Raw genomic sequence first — 18,651 nt, forward strand, 5'->3', positions numbered from 1 at the left:
GCCGGAGAAGGAAACGGCCAACCACTCGAGTATCTTTGCTAGGAAAATTCCCAAAGAGGGACAAGAAGAAATGCCTGAACAACAACACTCTCCGGGGTTGTTCGGGAATCAAATGAGAGAATATTTGTCAATGTCTCTATAAGCCTTAATATACTGTATAAATGCTGGATAGTGTTGTTGTTGTTTACCCTTTTGGCAATCTGGTGGAGCTTATGGACCCTCCTCAGAATACTATTTTAAACAAATATAATAAAATACACATGATTATAGATAAAACAATTCTGCTTAAAACCAGTAAATAACATTCTGGAAATAAGTTCCCAGACATCTAGTTTAAGAATCTGTTTTAGAATGATTAGATAAGGATTTTGAGAAGTGGAGGTGGCGGGCGAGGTGTGGGGAACTTTGAACAAGTGCACGGGGCCGTGCCAGCCAGTCAATCGATGGATATGCCCAATATATGCCATGTGTCAAGTGCTAGACACACATGGAAAGGCCAAAGAGAGTCCCTGTTCACCATGAGCTTCCTCTCTAACGGGCGGCTGACATGTAAATAACCATGTATAGACAAACGTTATAGAGAAGAAATTAGAATGAGATTTTGTGAAAGAAAGAGGGACCGTGAGTCTCGGGGAACGCAGTCCCAAATGTTCTCCGAGAAGAAGAAAAGGTTTGAGGGCACTCGTTTGGACACACAGCTCTTACACAAGGGGAAACCAAGGCCCTCTTAATCAGAAGCCTGGCCAATTCTTGCAGAATTTTTTTCTGCAGAACCAGAAGAAGCTGGAGAGCAAGGTAAATGAATGGTGGCAGAAGTGACCCTTTAAAGCCATCTTGAGGACAAAGGGACGAGGAGCTTGGTGCTGAATGATCAAGTCATGCCTGATAACAGAGAGAAAGCATAATCAAACTCTAGTTTTAGTTCTGTTTGCTCTGCTCAGAATCTCTGGGCTAGGAAGGATGGGAAGAAATGTCTAAAGGGGAATTGGAAACAAGGAAAAACAAGGAGGTGGTTAGAAAGCCTCTAACTGCCCTCCAAGGGCTCGGCTCAGCAGGCTGGTATGAACTGCACTTTGAAGTATTGAAAGAGCTATGTGATATGACCACTGAGATCACAATAATCTTGGGGAATGCACTAGAGAAAACATAGATTCTTTAAGCTGTAAACTGGTTATTTAAAATACAAAGTATAAAAATAATCAGTAAATAAAGCCAATATTATAAAATAATGCTACCTAATTTATTATCCAGGGACATATCAAACTATTGAAGGATTCCTTTGTAGAAGGAGGAAAAAAGTCAGACAAGTTCCATAATCTCAAGGAAATAATTGGGGAAGGGCAGTGAGAAGGAAGGAAGCCTATCGGTGTTGTTATTGTTCAGTTGCTTCTGTCATGTCCAATTGTTCATGACCCCATTTGGGGGGATTGTAAAGCAAAGCTATTGGAGGGGATGCTGCATTTTCCCTCAGTATAAAATTAGGCAGAATAAGCAACGTATTAAATTCCAAAAAATTAAATGAGCTGGAAAGATGGACCAGCAAATAAGATGGAATTCATTTTTTTTTTATTTTTGGATGCAAAAATCCAAGGTCCCAAGTAAAAAGAAGGGGAGGCATGGCCGAAGAGCAATTCATATAGAAGCCATTTAAAATAGTCGTAGTATCCTGCCCATATCAATCAACAATCATTTCTTACGTCCCCTCTGTGTGTGAGGCACTGTGAGGATCCCAAGACAGAAGCGTGACCATCTCTGCCTTGAAGAGGGTACACTATATGAGTAGAGATACAAGATGTATCTCATATGTGGCCAGAACCAAGGCACTAGAGCAGAAGAACCCTGGAAGAGGGGAGCACCCAGGAAAGACTCCGTTAAGAAGAGAGCGCTCCAGCTGAGCTTTGAAGGAAACCAGGGATGCTAAGAGGAGGAAAGCCAGTGGAGCTCAGTGAAGCCTGTATGGTGGGACCATGGGTGTATAGTTGGGAGAGAAAAGAGAGATGTGATAGGGAAGATGGGGAAGTCAATATGAGACAATAGTATAAGCTAGCAACCAAGAAAGCTAGGGCCATGTATATACCATAAGAGAAGCATAGCATGGCGGAGGAAGGAGATGCTCATTCCTCTGGGCCAGTCTGCTGCAGTCGGACTGCGTGTGAAATGTTGTCCTTAGCTCTGGACATCGAATTTTAGGAAGTGATGATGGTGAACAATGAGAGCATGCAGAAAATGCTGACCCAGATGGTAAGGGGTTCTGGAGGCGCTGTCTTCCAAGCACCAATTGAGGAAAATGGGGATGTTTGACGCAGGGAAGAGAAGACCTGGGGAGCCATCTTGAAGATAGTTGAAAGGCTACCTTTGGAAGAAGGATTAGACTTTCCTCCTTGGTATTCAGAGCAATGGGTGGAAGATGCAAAGAGGGAAATATAGACTAGATGGAAGGGACCTGTTTCCAAAAACCCAACTCCAACTCTCTCTGGGACTAGAATAGGCAGCCGCAGTGAAATCAGGGCTTCCTTCTCAACCATTAACTCTAAGCAGAAGGTGGATGATCACTTAGCAGACAGGCTTTTTCTCTTAGACCTGTTTAGGTCCAAGTTGGCCTCACTGGCCATTGAAGTCCCTTCCCACCATGGGATCCCACGATTGTCTGGCATCTATTAAGATTTTAAGGGGGAGGTAAAAATGTGTCTGTCCCTTTGAGGGCCAGAGGAGCCAGCTTAGGTGGCACAGAGGAGGAAAACTGCTTCGAGGTAGAACATGGCTGAATCCAGGTTTAGGGTTGACAAGGCAGGGGGAGGGGGAGGGGGAATAGGAGCTGTGGCTGGCTGGGCAGAGGTGGCCAGCAAGGCAAACCTGAAAGTACAAGATACAGGAAGCCTCTCCTGGGAAGAGGAAATGAAGCTGATGATAATTAAGATGATTGGCTGACTCACTATTAAAATCAGGAAGCCTCGCCCGTTGAGGGAGATACTGTCATTGAGCTGATAAGAGCTGTGTGGATTTCTCTTTATGTGAGCGTATCACATGAAACTGGACATATTTGTTGCTTAAGTGTCAGGATCTCACTTGTGTCTGCTTTCAAGCTGAATCATCTGAATGTCTGAACTGAAGAAATCTTTACTTAATACTTTCCCTCCCATAATGGACTTCTCTACTAGCAGCAGTGCAGTGACCCAGGACAACCCTGAGGGACTCAAGAGAAAGAATGTATCCACATCCAGAGGAAGAACTGTGGGAGCGGAAACACAGAAGAAAAACAACTGCTTAATCACATGGGCCGATGGGGATAGGTCTGGGGATGGATATTAAGCAATCACCAAGTGCAAATATCAATAATATGGAAACTGGTCTTGACCAAAGATGCATGTAAAACCCAGTGGAATTGTGGGCCGGCTAATGGAGGGGGTGGAGGGAGGGGAGGGAAAGAACATGATTCTTGTCATCCTGGGAAAATGCTCTAAATTAATCAATGAGATAAAATTTTTAAAAAGCTTGCCAACAATATTTTCCCTCCCATAAGACTATTGTGTCTTGGTGTGGTAGACGAGGGACACGGAGATGCCTGCCAGTCCCTCAGGACACGGGTGTTGGAAACACCTATGCCAATACCAATAACCTATAAGGATCCAGAGTCCTTATTACAGTGGTCCACTGATCAAATGAGCATGACACTGTATGACCAGCCTATTTCACAGAGGAAATAAGCACACCCAAGAGAATAAAGGCGGTCATGATCCACCAGTCAAAAAGGAGTTTGAAGCCTGCTGTGGTCCAGACACTGGGTTTGGACAAGGAATACACAGGCAAAAAAATGCCCACATGGAGCTCCCATGCTATTGGAGGGGAATCCCTGTGCATATATAAGAATGTCCAAAGCATGTACAAATGGGTACATGATCGTCTTGGAGGGAGGGATGAAAACTTAGAGGTCAGGAAAGACTTCACGCAGAGGGTCTTGACAAGAACCAGGTATCCTACAAGGTGGGCATAAAGACAGAGAACTTTCTGGGCTTGGGGAATCGTCAACATAAAGGCACAGAGACAGAAAACAGTGTGTCACCATGACAAAACCAGTATGGCGGGATGATAGCGAGAATCCAAGGGAGGAACGGACAGGACTGACCCAAAAGGAAGCTATGTGAAATGCCAGAGAGATGGCTCTCAGTTATTTCTTGGAGACAACAGTGAGCCACTGGAATTTGTAGAGTCGGAGTACTAGGATCAGACCTTTACTTTAGGAAAATCATTTTGTTCTCCATGTGGAGTACGGACTGGGAGTGGGGAGGGACTTGAAAAGAGGGGACCAGTGAAAGGCTATTCATAGTCTAGAACAGGCTTTGGCAACATGGCTGTGGACCAAAGATACGGACAGCTTCTTCTCTGCTCGATGTCCAGCTTAGAATGGTTTTGTTTGTCTTGGGGCTTGTTTGTTGTCTAATTTAAAAATAAAGTTTTACTGTATTTTTCAGCGTAATCATTCTTAGCTCAAGTGGCAGGCTGAAGTTGGCCTGACCTCTGGTCTAGAGGGAAGTTGATTAGAACCCAAACTGTCTTGGCATTTGTGGGAGTGCAGAGAAAGGCTCAAAGGTGAGCAATGTTGTGGAGGGAGGATCAGATTTGACAAGATGTGACAGACATCAGACTGGAAAGGTGGGGCCAGTGAGAAGACTGCCTGGACGCCTGGGAGAGAAGGGATGCTCTTGAGAGAAGCAGAGAAGTTAAGAAGGGGACGGATCTAAGGAAAAGAAAGTAAGTTTTCTTTGGGACACGGGGCTTTTGAGATGCCTGTGGGACGTCGTCCATATCGACATGTCCAATATGCAGGTGGTAAAGTAAGAATGAGTGAATGAGGGGGCAGCTGGGTAGCTCAGTGGATGGAGAGTCAGGTCCAGAGATGGGAAGTACTGTGTTCAACTCTGGCCTCAGATACTTCCCAGCTGTGTGACCCTGGGCAAGTCACTTGACCCCCATTGCCTAGCCCTTACCACTCTTCTGTCTTGGAACCCATACCCAGTATTGACTCCAAGACGGAAGGGAAGTATTTTTAAAAATGAACAAGATTTGTTGCACTTTGCAAAGAAAGTTTGGTACCAAGGCTTCCAGATACAAGTACAAGCTCAGGAGAGAGATCCGAACTGCTTATTTAAGGGGGTATCAGCAGTGTAGACAGGATCTTTGAACCTAGAAGAAGAGAGGAGCCTCCAAGAGAGGAAACTGGGGAGGAAAAACATTCGGGGATGGAGAGCTGAATGTGGGCTGAGTCGTGGAGGTGGGAAATGGACTGTTGTTTGCAGAGAACCATAAGTAGGCCAATTTTGCTAAAATGTAGATTTGTGAAGGAGTCTCATGTGGAATAAGCCTAGAGAGGAGGGCTAGAGAAGGGTTTTGAAGCTAAACAAGGCTGCTTATATTGTATCCTCGGGGCAGGAGAGAGATGTCTGAGTGGGGATTGGGGGGCTCACTCAGACCATAAGAGAGTAAGTTGGAGAAACTGAGAATGTTTAGCCTAGAGAAAGGAATACTCAATGAGGACATGGCAGGAATGTTCCAGTATCCAAGGGTGGTCCTGGGGAATAATAATCATTCTGATGACACTATTTGGGTAGCACTTTCGGATTTCAGGATCTTAAGGGTTCTGGGATTGCTGTAGGCTTGTGTGTCCGCACAGGTCCATCGACTTTTCTATGACTTAATCCAGAGCTCTCCTTCTTCTTGGCCCATTGCCTGCTCAAACGGAGAAGTTAAAAGGTTGCACTTCCTTAAAAAGAAGTATTTCTCAACAGAACCTGCATCAATCTGACTAGTGTAATTATGCATCCATTGCTCAGGGCTCCCACACTGGCTAGTGATAGTCCATGCTCATTCGAAGCAAGGCTGGGCTTTCCTGGATCTAACTGAGAGAAAACAACTGGAGGGGGACCCAGGTGGCTCCCGGAGCTGTTGAACACAACAAGCTGGACATCGTGACAAGTGAGGATGCTGCACCCATGAAGAAAGACTCGAAGCACCTTCCAGTTCAGGTAGTGTGGCTGAATCTCAGGGCGATGTGTGATCATCGGGGCATTGGGCCATGTAGGTGGTGACTATGGAGCCACCATTGGAATGGCCAACCAAGAGGCTTCCCTCTCCCATGGAAGTTCTCATCCTCACCCCACTCTGGTTAGGGGTCTCTGACAGTCCTACTGATTTGGATTTGCTGGTGGTGTCCAAGGCATAGATGGGTCTTAGATGAATAGAGCCGCGATTCCCGGGGAGTGGAGAGCCAAAGGAAGGCTTCTGAGGGCACTCTGGGTTCGCAGATGGGCAGAAAGCATTGAATCCAAAAGAATGTCTACAGATGTGCTCCATGCTTTCAGGTCCGAGCTCAATGTGACTGGGGTGGGGAACTTAGGCAGCTCTCCTTGCTGGGTCACTATGACCTTCTTCTCAGTGATAGAAAACAGTGTGAACTTGGCTCATGAGTGAGATTTATTTCTCATTAAAATAAAATTTAAAAAAACACCCAGAAAATTTAATCGAAGAAATCCAAGGAGGCAGCTTTTGATGTTGTTGCTTAATGTACAGAAAGGGGTTCTTGTTAGGTGATAGGAAGAAGGAATTTAAGCCTTTTTTCCATCACTTGGGAAACCCAAATGCAAGTATTTTGAGTGTGCCTGGGAGAAAAGGGAAGTGATACTAACCAATGCAGTCTGAGTGAACAGCTAGAACTCAGAGAGAATGCCATTGTGTTCCTGGTCTGTGTGATCATTCTTTTTCATTCCAAGAATGATGCCACAGAGCTTTCCAGGAAAAGGCCAGCGGTTTGGACCCGCAAACTCTTCAGGCTTTTATTTCCCTGGTCTTCTGATAGGGACTTTTGATGACTGAAGAAAATGAAGAAAGTAAACCTCCACCATTTGCTTCCTGTGAACTTATTTCTAGTGCTGTTTCAGATCTTGGATGCTCAAAAGTTGAGCCAATGGAGAACCTAAAAGAAGGAAGACTTTCTTAATGTGAAATCCTCCACATTTCTCATTTCATACTTTTTAGGTACACTGACAGCAAGGAACCCTCCTTAAGACATCCTTCAAATAAGTGCCCCCAAATAAATGCCTACTTTAAAAAAACCCTCCCTAGGTAGTTAACAAACCAAACGTGCAGATGGCTGCATTCACTTGGCATACGTTGTCTTCATTCTCCATCAGTGCACGGCAGGGATTTCAAGTCGAACCAGTGGGTATCCTCAGCTGAAAAGCTTTGGAGGAAAGTGCCTGGCAGGAACATAGAAGGGCATGGAGAGCAGAGGAGTCCCCAGTCCTCTCCCCATAGGTCGTGATGTATGTCACCAACATAAAATACTAGATTCGGGATTGGAAGGGATATTCGAGGTCCATCATTTCATTTTAGAGGTAGCTAAACTGAAGACTTGCCCCAAGTCACACATGTAGACCTGGGACCTGACTACAAAACCAAGCCCCCTTCCACTATGCCAAACAAACCCTATGGATCTATCCTGAAAGCAGTGGCTCCTGGCCTTGGAGTTATTTAAGCACATGCTGGGCTGCCCATGTGTGATGGATAAGGTTCCTACAGTACACCAGGCTGTCCAATAGGATGGAATATGAGGGATAAATGTAAAGTAAGTGTACTCTTGGGTTCAAACCATGAACTTCAGAGGTCTAGGGTTGCAATGAGGCAACTATGTAGAGATAGGATCGGAGGAGAGGAAAGATGGATTCAGAGAGATCTCCAAGTAGAAGTTCCTGCCATCAGGAGTCTAGGTGATAGGTGATGCCGTCCTAGTCCAGGATGGGTGTGTTGTGAGAGTGTCTTGTGAAGTACTGTTTTTCCGAGGAGGAGGAGGATCTAGGGGGCTTCCAGTTCAAAATGAGTTGACAAAGTTATCTGACAGGTGAGAAAGCTGGGTTGAACTTAGATGCTGTTCACCAAGGCGTTGGTGCCCAGTATGAAGTAGATGGTTGTCCCAAGGTACTTTGCTTTGGTTTGGCCACTGTTGGAATATTGTAGTCGATGCTATGGATCACATTTTTATTTTATTTTATTATTTTGGGGGGAAATTTTTATTTAATTAGTTCATTTAGAAGATTGTTCCTTGGTTACAAGATTCGTGTCCTTTCCCTCCCGTCCCCCAAACCCCCTCCCATAACTGCCGCCCAATTCCACTGGCTTTTCCATGTGTCATTGTATGGGTCACATTTTTAAAGCAGAACACTAACAAGCTGGAATACAACAGGAAATCTGAGCAGGGCAGTGGAAGTCTTAGAGATACGTTACATGATACCATCTGAAGTGTGTGCTGATGAATAATACGTAAATAGCCTGGAAAAGTAGGCTGAAGTCAGATTATATAGGCATTTGAATGCTGAAGGAAGTCAAGTCACTTGTATTTTAGCCTAGAAGCAAGGAGGAACCACTGAAGCTTGGAGGAACAGGAGAATGGCCTGGTTGGACCTGTTCTATAGGAACTGCAATGAGGCAACTATGTAGAGATAGGATCAGAGGAGAGGAAAGATGGATTCAGAGAGATCTCCAAGTAGAAGTTCCTGCCATCAGGAGTCTAGGTGATAGGTAATGCCGTCCTAGTCCAGGATGGGTGTGTTGTGAGCAAAGAGAAATGAGTAGGTTCCAGAGGTGCTGAAGAGGTGCAACTGGGAGAATTCGGCCAGGAAAGGAGTGAGAGTGAAGACTCCACGATGACTTCTAGTTTGTGAGCCGAGATAACAGGAAGACAGATGGTGCCCTTGACGATTCTGGAGAAATTGAGAGAAAGGTAAGTTCAGAGTGAAAGATAATAAGCTTTGCCTGGGAATGTTGAGATTGAGGCACTTATGGGAGTGTCTCACCATGTCTACTAGGCATTTAGGAATGCACAACTGGAGCTCAAAGAAAGATTAGATCTGGAAAGCTAGAATTTGGACTTGTCTGCACAATGGGGCTCACGAGTTTACCAAAAGATTATGTCGAGAGCAAAGAAGAGAGTGCCGAGGCCAAGACCTGGGAAATACCCACACTTGGGGAGGTGGGACCCCTAAAGGAGCCTGGGAAAAAATGTTCAGCAGGGAGAAATGGAATCTTAACATAGCAATGTCATGAAAACAGGGAAGAGAGGGAATCCCAAGGCAGGAGTGGGAAGCACTGTCCAACACTACCGATTTGTCAAGGAGCTGTCAGTAAATCACTGGAGACAATGGAAAGGGAGTTGTTTGAGGTGGAGTTGCAGATTGTAAGATCAAAGGAGGAGGAGGTGAGAAAGTGAGCAAGAAGGAAGATAATATTTTCTTAGAATTCAGATATGAAAGGGAGGAGAGAGAACGATAGCTTGATGGAGTCAAAAGAAAGCTTTTAAAAGATGAAAATGAAAGGGCAGCTGGGTGGGCTCAGTGGATTGAGAGTCAGGCCCAGAGATGGGAGGTCCTGGGTTCAAATCTGACCTCAGACACTTCCTATCTGTGTGACCCTTGGCAAGTCACTTGACCCTCATTGCCTAGCCCTTACCACTCTTCTGCCTTGGAACCTATACATAGTATTGATTACAAGATGGAAGGGAGGGTTTTTTTTTTTAAAGATGAAAATGAACTTTATAAATTTAGAAGCATTAGTGAAAGAACCAGTGGGTAAAGAGAGGTTGGGAACTGGAGCGAGAACAGGAATAGGAAACAATCAGTCCAGTTTTACTATAACTTCAAGAAGGCAGCATATAATGTAAGAGAAGGTTAGAAAGACAGAGTAGCACCCAATGGTGGAAGGTGTTATCTGGCACAATAAAATAAGGAGTTTTGACTTTATTTGGGAAGCAATGGAGTTACTCAAGAGCCGGTAGTAATTGAGGTCCAGTGATCATTTCTATGCATGATCTATATATTCATGCTGAAAATCTATATATTCAGGCTCACTCAGTTTCCTGAGCTTGAGGCCCATATCTCCAACCGCTGCTAGATATTCCCACCTCGATGTCCTATTTATCTGTAACTCTTAGCATATTATGGGGGAGCTCAGAGATGATCTAAAATTAAATCACTTCAATTACAAAATAAAACTCCACACGTCTAAAACCAAACCCATAATGATGCCCCTAAACCCCAGCTCTCTCCTCAACTCTATATCGATGGCCTCAACCTAGTCCCAGTCCCCCCAGCTATAAAGAATACCATTAATATCCAATACTGCAAGTACAGCCCGGGATACCAGAGCCATTTGACTCTTCCCTGTCCCTCAGCCCCCACGCTTTCTGATGCAAAGTCCTCTGGATATCATGCCCACAACATTCATCCGATTCCTTTCTACTCACTGCCATGTTGGCTCAAGTGCTCCTCACATTTTGCCTGGACTATTAAAGTAGCCTCTGTGCCGAGAAGAGGCAGCATAGTACTAAATTTGTGCTCACTGAGTTCAAATCTTTACTCTGCCACTTACCTAAGTGACCTTGGGCCAGTCACTGAAATTCTCTGGCCTCAATTCCTTCTAGTTGCTTCCGAGTTCCCTCCTCATTTCAAACCTGTGATAGCCTGATCTCTTTCCAGGCAGTCCTTCATCACTTCGGGAGTCTTCTTATTTCCTTGGGGGGGGGGCACACTTTCTGACACTGCAGAAGGTATCTTCCAAGCCTTTGTAGTTCATGATCATGAGTTATTAAGTCACCTTCACAACAGAAAAAAGCATTTTCAAAATGGGATGCCCATAGTCTTCCCCCACTGAAAGAACCCCAGCAGATCACTATTGCCTCTGGGATAAGGTACACATTTCTTCTGTTGGCTCTGGAGGTCTTCCTGGCTTGGGCTCAAACCTACCTTTCCAATATTGTGGCCTCTCAGTGTCCTTCCCAAAGAGCAGTACCTGTTTTAGCCACACTGAGCTAGATGCTGGTACCCGAGTTTGGCCACCATGGGGACTTGGGTAGACACTGCCCAGGACAGGGCATTCTCCCTCCTCCTTTCCACTGGGAAAATCTCTCCTTTCCATTGAGGCTCCCCCCAGGGTTACTCCCTCCCAGAGCCCTCTCTTACGTCCCAATCCAACAGAAAGCCTTCCCTCCCTTCTCAGATTTTCCTAAAGCATCTTGTCTGGAACTCCCCTTTGCCTCCATCACTCCCTCTTACCTGTGCACATGCTGTCTCTTCACTATCCTTTAATCAATCAACAAATCTTCATCAGCAATACATATAGACAGCAAATGCCTAGAGGTCAGGGATGCTCTTGTTTTTCCTCCCTGTATCCCCAGCAAAGTCCCTGGGATACAGGCGGCTGTTAACCAGTCTGAGAGGTTGCACACATGTGCACAAAGAAGGATCCATCCGACAGGACCGTATTGATCTATTGAAGCTCTTGAAGGCAGAGAGATCAGTCAAAAGGTTTTTACAGTAGTCCAAGTGAGAGATGAGTGAGTGCTGGCATTCATGTCATGGAAGAGGGAATGAAAAAAGATAGAAAAGATCAGGCGCCACAGTCGCCTTCAAGGAACCCACCGTCTGCCCATAAAACTGAGTATCAGGTGATTTATTTTTCGCTTTTTTCACTGCCTTTTAAAATTTTTTGTGAAATTGATTTATAAAATTATTCAATTTATTCAATTAAGGGGAAGATCTTATAGATTAGCTTTGTGAAAAATACATTCTGTCTCATAGAGTCATTCATCTAAAGATGGAAGATACCTTAAAAACTCTCTAGTCCACCTCCAATTCATTTTGCAGATGAGAGAACTGAGGCCTCCCATGAATGCTAAGTGGTTTGCCCTAGGCCACAACATATTTGTTGTCTATCAAGAAGCATGGCTCTGTTGCCCATAACAAATAAGGGAAATATGAAGAATTTAACAATTACTGATTTTTTGGACTTTGGACTTTTGGACTTCATTTTGCTCTTTCTCAAGGGGTTGAGGTCTTTTTAAAGGTGGCATGCAATCTTAACTGGGTTTGTAGTTCATCTTAAAATGAGATTGGGTCTCCCCCCCCCCACACTTTGTATAAAAGAACTGATGGTGAATGGCTAGAGAAGGTTGTATGTGCTGTTAGACAGTCACCATTGGTCCATTTTGTTATGGGTTGGTTTTGCTTTTGGAGAGTTCTATGGAGAAGGGCATACTGGGAAATCCTGGATATATGGGTCTTTGTGGATTGCTGGAGACGCTAGATTTTGATGAAGAGACATCTTGTTGCATTGCATTTGGCCATTCAACTAGTCTGATAGTGTGGAAAGAGTCTTGGATCCTATGTTGGATCTCCTCCATCCCAGTGGCTAATACCAATGGTACCTTGAGTGAATACCCAATTCCCTGTTGTATTTCTCACCTGATGTTTATCATGAGAGTCATCAAAAAGGGATGCTTTTGTTGTTACATCTTCTAAGAAATCTGGAATGATTTTGATTGATGGATGGCTATGAGGCACCTTCTGGTAAAGGAGCCTGTAAGGCAGTCCTTTGTTCCACTGAGTCAAATGCTTTTTCTGTAATAAACAAGGGAGGAGAACAAAGGGCTATTATGTTCCCTACAGTTTTGTTTTGTTTTGTTTTGAGTTAATTGTGAAATGGTAAAGATGTGTCTCTTTTGGTTCATAATATGGGAAAGTTTAAGAACACTGTAACTCTCTTACTTCACTTTTCTCTTTTTCAGTTAATTATGGAATCAGTGTTAATGGAAACATAGAGCAGGCATTCAGTGAGGGTTTGTTGAATACATGAATTAATGAAAGAAGGAAGGAAGGAAGGAAGAAAGGAAGGAAGGAAGGAAGGAAGGAAGGAAGGAAGGAAGGAAGGAAGGAAGGAAGGAAGGAAGGAAGGAAGGAAGGAAGGAAGGAAGGAAGGAAGGAAGGAAGGAAGGAAGGAATTAGTGAATGGAGGACTTTTCTCCTCCGTAGAATATCCCTGTTTACACATGCATGAATATGACAAGAAGTCAATTTATCTAGCACTTTTGTGAGCTGAACTTCCATAGAGTACCGCGATTTATCCTCAAACCTGGGAGGTAGGTTCTATTATTGTCTCTGATTTACAGATGAGGAAACTGAGGCAGATAGTGGCATAAAGAAAGAAAGCAAAGGGAAAGTCTATGTGAGGTGAATAACACTTTGATATGGTTGGAGTTCAGATCTTAAAAGTAAACGATGCTCATTCCAATGATGAGCATGTAGAGTTTAGCCATTTGAAATTCTAGATCAGCTTCAAAGGCTAATAAACACACACACACACACACACACACACACACACACACACACACACACACACACACACACACACACCATGACATAATGTAAATGAAAGTCTTTTCTTTTTGGAAAAAGGGTTATTATCAGTTTCTACAAAGCAGCCCCCAGGATTGGGAGTGACTTTTTTTAGGGTAAGAACTATGACTCAGAGGCTTATACACAAGAGGTGACCAATGTATGACCACGTGGGAACCCAAACACTCCCAAGTGCCAGTGAAAGCAGATTGAAAGGCAATGGAAAACCCCTAAAAAAATAAAAATAAAACGGCACCTAGATCATGCTAATATGGGGTTGTTTCAGCCAATAGGTGGCCTGAAGGGATCCTTCTGTACAGCTTAGTTTCTGATCTCACTTTGTACAGAAGGAAACCAAGAAGATAAGTGACTGGTACAAAGTCCTAGAAAAGAGCCAGTATCAGAATCAGACTGAACCCTCCTCCTCCCCCCAACTTCAGGGCTCTTTCCCACTGCCTCCAGTTACAGCCAAAGGACAGAGTCCTAGAGAGAGTCCTCCTTTTCAGAGAGGCACAGGTGACTCTGGAAGGTAGCAGAAAGTCCTTCAAGATACTAAGACATTGTCCTAGAACCTGAAATCCCGAGTTCTAGTCCCACTGTAGCCACATGACCACAGGCAAGTTAGGAGTACTGTCTGGGTAGCAGGGTGTTTGTTTTTTGAATAAGGGCCTGATCTGTGTCTTCCCAAGACCCTTCCAGCTCTGATGTCCTGCGAATATGCCAGAATTTGAACAAGACGCCCATCCTTGTTCCTTGACGCCTTCCCTAAACCTAAAATGGGGAGCTCCCATTCTCTCTGGTAACCCCTGGTCTTCTCTTGTGGAGCTTTAGGAATCTCATTCTTCAGTTTTGTTTTCTCTTTTAAAATACGACACTCTGGGCCCCAGGAAGGGTGTCCTGATAGAAAACGATGGCCCCGTCTAATCCTGAATGATTGAGCACTGAGTTGACCCAATTCACAGATTGACAAGCACCAACAGGAACTGCCATTTGGGAAGGCAAAGAATAGCTGCCAAGGGCTAGAGGGTAACATAAGAAATTGGAACTGTTCTCTTCTCTGCTCATCTGATCTTGCTCTCAAAACTGCCAGGGCAGCAGAACGCTGCTTTGTCAGTTTGCCCTGCTGATTGCCTGCAGTGGGCCGGAGGAGGACGGGGAGACTAAGGGAGCAGTAGAGGGGCCATGACGAAAGGCCTGGCAGGGTCAGGAAGATGGTGTTGCTCCCTGCGGTCCAGGGAGTCAGCCCTTCCAAGGAGCTTAAGGGTATTTGGCCATAATGATGCCAAATGGAGAAGAGGCCAGTGAAGGGCAGAATCTGCTGGGACCTGCTGGCCAGACACTTACGTGAATTAAGAAACAAGTAGAGAAAAATGGTAGAAAGCCCAAGGCTCCAAGGACTGGCTTCCTTGGAAATTCAGCTCATTGGACTCCCTCTTACACTGTCTCCAAGCTGGCCATTTTGCTTTTCCCTGAGCACAGCTCTTCGTTTCTCATCTCTGTGACTTTGCATGGAGTGTCCGCCATGCTTGGAATGCTCCGTCCCCTCATCCCCATTGCCCTGGCCCAAACCCCAATTTCTGCCACCACCACACACATTCCACAGCTAGAATACTGGGCCTGCATCCAGGAGACCTGAGTTCCAGCCTGGCCTCCAACATCTACCAGTTGTGTGAGGCTGGGCAAGTTGCTTAACCTGTCTCTCCATTTTCAAAATGGGGATCATAATAGTATCTCCCTTCCAGGGTTGTTGTGAGGATCTGGGTGAGAGATCTGTCAAGCCGTCTGGCACGCAGCGAGCACCGTAGAAGCGTTCCTCGTTGTTACTGCTGTCATTGTCGTTATTTACCCCGTATATATTTTATGTGTACAGACTTGTTGGCACAGTGACTCCTTCAGTTAGGCTGTGAGCTCCTTGGGGGCTCTTGTACTTAGCAGGGTGCCTAGTACTCAGGGACTCTTTAAATCAACGCCGATTGACTGGAGCCCTAAGCTGACTCTTAATCCCGCGGCAAGGGGCAGGAAAACCATTTTCAAGGAGGAGGACAGAGAGCTGTTGCTCAGAGATGGCTGGTAAAGCAGTCACAGGGCAGGCCATCAGAGGGCAATAAAAAGCCCGCTTGGTAGGTAGCCAGCAGAGATGTGGGTGAAGCGATAGCATTTCTATCAGGGGGCTTCGTGTTTTAATTCATTTTTCTTCCTAAGAATAACGAAGGGCCATGCAGCTAGTGAATCAGGTCAACTAACATGTCTTACACACATCCTTTCTGCTGGGAGGCATCAGGCTAAGCCTGGCAATACAAATACAAGCAGAAATAAGCCCATGCCTCGAGAAGCTTACATTCTAATGGGGGAAGACAACAGCAAAAGAGGAACTGGCATAGAGGAGAGAGAGAGAAGGCAGTCATGGTCGCGTGGCAGAAAAGTCCAGAGAGCCAGGAGGAGCCCCTGGAAAGGAATGAAGATATGACTGCCGGGGACATTTTTCATTAGGTGGAGGTTCTGGGAAGAAATATCAATCAGAGGCTTTTCAGGATGGAGGTACTTCTAGTGTGAGAAATCCCAGAGTAGAGGGAACTTCTAGAGTGAAGATCCTTCTGTGGCATGATAGAGAAAGTAACAGGAGTCAGAAGAGGAGCCAGGAGAGGAAATAGAACAGATACATTCTGGTGAGTGGAAAGCTGACCTAGGAGTCAACATGACATGGGTTCCCATTTTTACTACATGCTGGCTATGTGAGCTTTGACAGTAGTTAACCCCTCCGTGTTCCAGACAATTCCTCATACTTTCACAAGTCATTGAAAATGTGTTTCCTCACCAAGTATCTCCCTACAGAGAGTCCAGGGGAATGAAGGAAGGAAGGAAGGAAAGAAAGAAAGAAAGAAAGAAAGAAAGAAAGAAAGAAAGAAAGAAAGAAAGAAAGAAAGAAAGAAAGAAAGAAAGAAAGAAAGAAAGAAAGAAAGAAAAGAGTAAGAAAGAAAGGAAGGAAGGAAAAAAGAAAGAAAGAAAGAGGTAAAAAAGAAAGAAAGAAAAGAAGGAAGGAAGGAAGGAGGAAAGAAACAAAGAAAGAAAGAGAAAAATAGAGAGATAGAGACAAAAAAGAAAGAAGAAAGGAAAGAAAGAAAGAGAGAAAGAAGAGAAAGAGAGATAGAGAGACAAAGAAAGAAAGAAGGAAGGAAAGAAAGAGAAAAAAATGAAAGAAAGGAAGGAAGGAAAGAAAGAGAGAAAGGAAGGAAGGAAGAAAGGAAGAAAAGAAAATAAATCTTGAAAATTAGGTACCAAATTCATTCAGTTGCTTTTACACTGAAAATAACAAGTTTGGTCAACATTCTCTAAATTCTGGAACCTAGAAACAAAGACCTGGTCAACCTACCCAAGTTACCTTTCTGCATATGCCAAAGGGAACTTCTTACATGTACAGGAACATGCTGTGTGTAGATGCAAGCTTATAGGCATTGGTTCACCAAAATAAATTGGAGTCATTTCTCAACAAATCTCCCTATGCAAAGACTCTTTTTAATATGAAATAAAATTTTAAAGTCTGCCACCAGCTATTCTTCCTGCTGAGCCTCTCCAGGAAATCCATGTTAGGAAGAGTTTGAGAGTATTGACTGGTTAGAGCATCCTCTCCAGGCTCCCAATGATCTCTACTTTTTTCTTCAATTGGTAAGAAAGCAGGAAGGGATGTTGCAACATTACTCTGTAGGAAGTGAAGGAGACATGTACCCAGTCACACCCAAGAGACAAACCACTGAAGACAAGGGTTGTCGAGTGCCTAGGGAAGAGACTTCACATAAAAACAGAATTTGTAGACAAATGGCTATCTAAGGGAAGTCATGGGGTTGCCCTGGCCATCAGTTACTTCATCTGCAAAGATTACTAGATTAAATGATCTTCCAGGTCCCTAAAACTCTAGAATTATGGTCCTTTGTCTAATGGACTTCCAGGATCCCTGCTAGCTCTAAGTATGATCGTCTCCCATAACCAGATCTACGACATTCACGAAACTTCACCTTTTCATTGGTTACCAAACTGGGAAATCAGAGAGAGAAATAATCAAATCTCTCCATAGTCTCTCTGATGGAAAGGATACTAAGTCAGGTCGATTCCAATGGAATGGGCAGATGGCCCCAGGTCAACTTGGAACGTGTCCTCTAGGAATCTGCTCCTTAGCTTTTGTATTGATGACTTTAATACAGGCAAAGCAGGATGCACACCAATTTTGCCAGTGATGCAAAGGTGGAATAGAGTTCTAATGTGATAGATGACTGAGCGAGCAGTGCTTCTAAAAGACCAAAACACAGGGCTGGAGTTATAGAATCCGATTTGACTTGAAAGTCTTACACTTAAGCTCCCACAATTAACTTCACAAGTACAAGCTTTCCTGAAAATGACCTGGGAGTTTTGGCTCTCTAGAAGTCAACAGAGTGGTAAAAAGGTTTGGAAGACCAAAAAGATGGTCTCTGGCTCCATTCAGATGGGAGCTGGACCCAACATCAGGGCATTCGATAGCTGAAAGAAGTGCGAAGTGGGACTGTGTAGACCAAAGAAGAGTGGAAAGTGGGTTTAGAGTATGAGAGTTGCATCTAAGTATTTGAACAATCAAAAATGGACTGTGGTTCCCTCCACTTGGCCCCAGTCTAGGAGCAAAGAGCAGAAGTGGTAAAGAGAAATATTTAGGCTCCAGGTCCATTCCAGGGAGAAGCTGGAGGACCACTTGCAGGGATACTCCTGGTCCGGTTCATGTTGGAAGTGCTGGTCTCTTCCAACTCAGATAATGAAATCCTGGGAGGAGGCTGGAATTCTCTTCACATGCTCAGATCATGCTGGTTGGTTTTCTAAGAGTTCAGGGAGAGCAAAGCAACTTTTTTTTTCCCATTTGGCTGTTGAGAGGACCTGGGTGGGGCTAAGGTAGGAGGACGTGGAAGGAAAGAGGAAGGGGGCATCCAAAAGAAGGATCTAAAACTGGATTTCAGTTCCTGCTACTGGGAAATGGGCTGCTTCCAATTCTGCATTTCAAGAATACAAAGGCTGATTATTTGCTGGCATTTTTTTCTTTGATCATGTTGAATCCTTCACAGTAAGTTATGTTTTCCTAGACTCACTGCAATGATTTGGAACATCCATAATTCTCATTTTAGGGAGATACTCTGTCCCAATCTGACTCAAGACTTTTCTTGCACGCCATAGGAGAGTAGCCCTATGGCTGAGATCCAAGAAGAAACTACCCAGGGGCTTATTCCTTCCCACCCAGCATGACAAACAGTCCCTGGCACAGAGTAGGTGCTTTCTAACTGCTGACTTATTCATCCAACTCCTCAAAAGCAAAGATGGGGGGGGAATGTTGTCTTTGCTTCTCCAATGCCTAGAATATAATCAGTTCTTCACTAAATACTTGGGGGGGGGGAGCTGGATGGCTCAGTGAATTGAGAGCTAGGCT

The 18,651-nt window shown here is 44.5% G+C and overlaps 1 long non-coding RNA gene across 1 annotated transcript in view; it reads right to left on the reverse strand.

Moving 5' to 3' along the window:
• Positions 1–609: 609 nt before the first annotated feature.
• LOC103105635 (uncharacterized) overlaps positions 610–18,651 on the reverse strand; it is a 28,091-nt gene continuing 10,049 nt past the window's right edge. The window contains exons 2-5 of the long non-coding RNA XR_001624498.2: positions 12,285–12,440; positions 11,097–11,384; positions 10,414–10,638; positions 610–8,750 (exon numbers count right to left, since the gene is read on the reverse strand). This is a non-coding gene — a long non-coding RNA (uncharacterized LOC103105635). The remainder of the gene's footprint in view (positions 8,751–10,413; positions 10,639–11,096; positions 11,385–12,284; positions 12,441–18,651) is intronic.

Source organism: Monodelphis domestica, chromosome 8 (genome assembly GCF_027887165.1).
Source record: "Monodelphis domestica isolate mMonDom1 chromosome 8, mMonDom1.pri, whole genome shotgun sequence".
Lineage (NCBI taxonomy): Eukaryota > Metazoa > Chordata > Mammalia > Didelphimorphia > Didelphidae > Monodelphis > Monodelphis domestica.